The 5,883-nt window shown below is 38.3% G+C and overlaps 1 long non-coding RNA gene across 1 annotated transcript; it reads left to right on the plus strand.

Moving 5' to 3' along the window:
* Window positions 1-2,802: 2,802 nt before the first annotated feature.
* Window positions 2,803-4,173, plus strand: LOC146671257 (uncharacterized). Its single transcript, XR_014911589.1, has 3 exons — window positions 2,803-2,956; window positions 3,618-3,699; window positions 3,878-4,173. It is a non-coding gene; the product is annotated as an uncharacterized LOC146671257 (long non-coding RNA).
* Window positions 4,174-5,883: the final 1,710 nt, after the last annotated feature.

Below are 5,883 nucleotides of genomic sequence, written 5' to 3' on the forward strand. Positions count from 1 at the left end.
CAAAAGAAAGTGATTTCAGAAGCACAAGTGTGACCACACAGAGCACACCTGAGCACAAAACAGACATGCTACCACACAATGCCTTCATAAGCAATATCATCTGATTTGCTGCTAAAACTCTACAGACATCTATGAAAAGTCAAGTCATCAGTGAAAGTGAAGAAATGTAGTTTTAAAAAACAAAATCACAGATAATATTTATCCATACTTTATAATATTGATAGATCTTAATTTTCAGGTGTTTTCATTTGGTAGTTTTTAACCATCAGAATAAAACACAAATGTATGGACAGTGCGGTGACCCTCCTCGGCTTGTATTTGTAGGTCACATAACTATTGGGCGGAGGTGAAGAAGTCTAGCTGCCTAGTTGTCGTCAAGGGGCAACTGTGGCTTTGAGGACATAAGGAGCTGGCCTGACTCAAATGCATACTAACTCATCCAAGCATGCATCACACAGCTGATTCACTCGCTTTCCTTGTTGTGCTTAATGCTTCACATCCTTGTGTGGACTCACACTTCAAAGAAAAGCTAGAGCAGGGTGCTTTTATTTTAGATGAGCTTTAGATCATTTGAACAAGACTAAATGTTAAGAAAATTGATTGATTGATTGATTGATTGATTGATTGATTGATTGATTGATTGATTGATTGATTGATTGATTGACTGGTAATTTATTTCAACATGTGAACAATATACAAGTACATTTAGAAAAGAAATAAGAGAGAAAAAAAATACTATACAAATTACATACAAAAAAACATTCTGATTAATTTACATGTTGAAAGGGAGTGGGAAGAAGTATACACTTATTTAATCCCACCCCTTTGCCATAAATTATCAGTGAATATTTAGTCAGCTTCCTTACTGATATAATTTGTAATAAAAATAGTGAACAGATTTCTGATATACTATATACTATAATATCACATCATGAATTTTTTGTTTGTTTGTTTGTTTCTAAATAGAGACATTCACTTAATTTAAATATTTTCCTTTTCTTTATAGATCGAGAAGATCATATTTTTATAACTCTTTTTGAACAGTTTTATGTTTGGACATTGCTTTAATTCCATATTCAGTTTGTTCCATAGTTTCACTCCATGAACAGAAACACAAAAGCCTTTTCTTGTAGTACGTACCTTCATTGTTTTGAAGTTACAAAAACCCCTTAAATTATAACTTCCTTCTTTCAAAAAATACATACTCTGAATATTACCTGGCAGTTCTTTATTTTTTGCTTTGAATAGAATTTGTGCTGTTTGGAATTTCACTATATCGTCAATTTTCAATATTTCAGACTGCAAAAATAGTGAGTTTGTATGTTCCCTATAACCTGCATTGTGGATGATTCGAATTGCTTTTTTTTGAAGAGTAAAAAGTGAATGTAATGTGGTTTTATAGTTATTGCCCCAGACCTCTGCACAATAGCTTAAGTATGGTGAAACCAGTGAACAGTAGAGAATATGAAGTGATGTTCTGTCGAATACCTGTTTTGCCTTGTTTAGTACTGCAATGCTTCGTGATACTTTGGAATGAATATATCTTACGTGAGCTCTCCAGTTAAGTTTTTCATCTATTATTACCCCCAGAAATTTATTTTCACTGACTCTTTCAATATCAACACCATTTATTTGAATCTTTGCATTTGTATTTAAACTACTATTTCCAAATAACATCAGTTTAGATTTATTCAAATTTAATGATAATTTGTTTTTATCAAGCCAGAACTTCACTTTACTTATTTCATTAGTCATATCCTCCAATAAATTCTGCAGATCATCACCAGAGCAAAAAATGTTTGTATCGTCAGCAAAGAGAACCATTTTTAATACTTTGGACACTTTACAGATGTCGTTAATGTACAAGTTGAAGAATTTTGGACCCAAAACTGACCCTTGGGGTACACCACAAGCAATGTCCATACATAAGGAGCAACCACCATTTATTTTCACAAACTGCTTTCTGTCACTTAAATAACTCCGGACCCAATCTAAAACTACCCCTCTGACATCATAACGTTCCAGTTTTCTTATTAATATATCATGATCTATAGTGTCAAATGCCTTTGTCAAGTCTATGAATAACCCAGCCACATATTGCTTTTTGTCTATGGAATTTGTGATGTATTCTATTGAATCTAATAGTGCCGATGATGTTGATCTGCTTGATCTGAATCCGTACTGACTCTCAGTGAGTAGTTTATGTTTATCTATAAATTTTTCCAGTCTGTTTTTAAACAGTTTTTCAAGAACTTTTGAGAATTGAGGTAGTAAAGAGACAGGCCTGTACAATAGACAAACGAGCCCCTTTTTACTGTAAAAACCAAGCAGCAAGTTAACGGCTCTCATTTAGACAGGCAGCATTCAGCATGTCACTTTTATATCACTCCTTCTTTTATTCATATGCATCTAAAAGTGAGTATCAGTGAGTGGTATTACAAGTTGCGGATCAACGGTGTATTCACACCGAACGCGATGGACGCGAATAGAGCGTCAGGTTTACATGTAATGTCAATGGAAAGGCGCGATGACGCGCGACTGCGGGTCCCGCGAAAATTCGGAAGCAGATTTGCATCGCGAAAACGCCAAAACGCGTGAAACGCGCGTCAGTGTAGCGCGTCTGGCGCGTTTGACGCGCGAATAAAACCACGCGCGTCAGTTTTTGTGTTGCATTTTGTGCATACACTCGTTTCGCGTCTACTGCTCGAGTTGGAAAAATCTGAACTTCAGCGTCAAATCGCACCGCGACAACCAATCAGGAGCCTGGTGACGTGGCTGTTACCTAGGTCAAAGGGGCAGGTCCAGCCAAAGCCTTTCATACTTCAATGGAGGGGAAGGCTAATCAATGCCGTAGCAAACAACTCGGAGCTGTACGACACCAGATGCTTTCAGTACCGATACAGGAATATAAAGGACCGAGCTTGGAGGAAGATATGTGAAGAGATCGGGCAACCTGGTAAGTTCATTCATTTCTCTTAAGTTTTCTCTAAAGTTTTCACTGACCCGGGGAAGCCGCACAAAAGCTAGCAAGCCACCGCTATTTTCCCACTGACGTACAAATACCGTTCTGCTTTTATGCATGTTGTCATTTAGGAATATATTTTATTGTTTATTAATAAACAGCACACAGTGGTCCCGCTGTTCATCCGTCACTGCTTTGCTTTTTCGCTGATTTTTTATTGCACCGTACAGCATTGCATTCTGCAGCCTGATTGACAAATCTCCTGCGCTTGCCAAATTTATCACGTTTGGTTTTGATAACCATCACGTCCAATAGAAAAAACAGCACAAAAACACCCATAACTATGAGCCTCATTCGGAAATAGACACCTGCACCGCGAGGGAAAAAGGCGCACGAAAGTGGCGGGCAGATGAAGACAAACCGCGGCATAATAATACTTTTACGTTTTGCAATCTACAAAGGTTTGCACTTTGAGAATCAATTGTGAGAACTGTGACCAATGTTCATGTGTGTGTGTGTGTGTGGAAAAAAGTGTATAAAGTGCGTGACCAGGGGCTAGTTATTCTGAGAACCCCTGCTGCAATAAATGAGGGACCACTGTCTACTCTATGATTATTATATTCAACATGTTAACATTTTAATACTGTATTGATAGAACCAACTGATTCTGAAGCAGAGCATCCCCTGTTGCTTCTCCTGGCTCCCCAGTCCCTGAGCTCCTGCTGCTGCACCCACAGGTATGTACAGCAAGCACTGATAGCTTTTTAGTCGGTGGGATTGCCTTGTGATCACCTTTACTAAATATCTACAACCAATCTGATTATATCCTGTTTTTGGTTGTTTTTTTTTCTCAATGTTGAAATTAAAATCTAGTAGCAGCCTTCTCATTTCTTTGTGTTTTGTGCTGTTTTACAGGGCCACAGGGGAGGACGGCTCCGAGGCAGATGAGGGACGGGTCCCAGGACGGTCCATCGGTGGTGGAGCTGGCCACCCTGGTGTTCCTGAAGAGTCCACACCAGTCTCCAATGGAGCATTTCCTCCTCAGCCTTGTTCCTGCTCTGGAGAGCAGCTGGTCCTTTTTATTCCTGTCTCTCTGTAAATACTTATATTTTATATATTTATGTTTAATGTTTTTCTGTTTGAGACTTTTAATATTATTTCAAATAAATTTTTATAATGACTAATGTCTCAGTTCTACTACACAGCAAATGTTGGCACACGAATTGACACATATAGCATTTATTTCATATTAAACTAATGACAAAATATACTGATACAGTGGGATGCAAAAGTTTGGGCAACCTTGTTAATAGACATAATTTTCCTGTATAAATCGTTGGTTGTTACAATAAAAAATGTCAGTTAAATATCATACAGGAGACTCACACAGTGATATTTGAGAAGTGAAAAGAAGTTTACTGGATTTACAGAAAGTGTGCAATAATTGTTTAAACAAAATCAAGCAGGTGCATAAATTTGGGCACCACAAAAAAGAAATGGAATAAATATTTAGTGTATATCAATGTGTGTGTCTCCTATATGATATATGGGGTGCCTTTGTCTGGACGTGCTTCCCATCCAGAGCTCCACAGCACAGAGGGAAGTTCCAGCGCTCCTGGAATCCCTCTGTGATGGAGCGCCAGTCTCCAGGTGAAGGCACAGCCATGAAGTCGTCCACTAGACAGTCCCAGATGGACGTCGCTGCCTGGGGGGTGATCTGACACACCGACTCTGTAACTGAACGCTTGGTGCTGAAGGAGTCCCCGGTGACAAGGAACCTGGACAAAATTGTTCAAAATCAGTATTATGTGTACTGCAGTTACAAAATACATTATTCAAATTCCAAAATACTTTTGTGATGTCAGATTTAAATCACAAAACTTAAATCTTACATAAAACATTTTGTAATTATAAGGATAATTACAAAATGTATATTAGATAATATCTAAAACAGTTGTGTTTTATTTTAACTTTAATATATCATAATTTGATTGGTAGCAATTTTTGCCACTACAGTGAGCCAATCACTCATAATTCCTAAACATGTCAATCAGGTAGGAATGAAGTAAGACATTAATAGAAATAAAGAGTTGTGTGTTGACATGTAGCCCTTTCCTTGCTTAAATCATTAATATTTTTGAAAAATTAATCTGTGATAAGACAGCTTATCAAGATAGAACCATGTAACTAAAGATCAACCAAACTGTTCAGTTTTATCTAACTCTGTTTTAATAAAGGCTGGTGACCCCTGCTATAGAGTCTGACAGCTGCAGGGATTATATACAAATATTCAACTATACCAGAATCAAACCAGTTCTAAATAAAAAGGAGTGAGTATCACTACAAAGGTTAACTCAGTGGTCCTAATGCTACAGTTTGATAGCAGCAAACACCGAGCGCATACATTGATGTGACACCACAGCCATGCTATCATTCAAACACTGATAACAGCATAAATCTAATTAAATCGGGACTTGATGAGACCTTCTGAGTATCACTAGAAATATTATAAACAGTCGTCTTTGTACCACAGTTTGCTTTCAGTAAACACAGAGAGCATTCAATGTTAGCATAGCACATCCATGTTAGCAGTGTATAAATGGATGGTTTAGCATATATTAGCACAGGTATCAATAAAGGACTACCATATTCAACCTCTTCAACCTGAGCCTGAGGTTGGGAAGAGTCCCACAGCTCTGGAAAACCTCCTGTGTTGTACCAGTGCCAAAGACTTCACGCCCCAAGGACCTCAACAGCTACAGGCCGGTGGCTCTGACATCCCACCTGATGAAGACCCTGGAGCGGTTGGTCCTGGCTCAGCTTCGGCGCCTAATAAGCTCATCACTGGACCCACTTCAGTTTGCCTACCAGCCTGGCATTGGAGTGGATGATGCCGTCATTCACCTCCTACATCGTTCCCT

This window comes from Rhamphochromis longiceps, linkage group LG4 (assembly GCF_057381845.1).
Source record: "Rhamphochromis longiceps isolate RC_006_pf linkage group LG4, R_longiceps_female_GT1.1, whole genome shotgun sequence".
Classification (NCBI taxonomy): Eukaryota; Metazoa; Chordata; class Actinopteri; order Cichliformes; family Cichlidae; genus Rhamphochromis; species Rhamphochromis longiceps.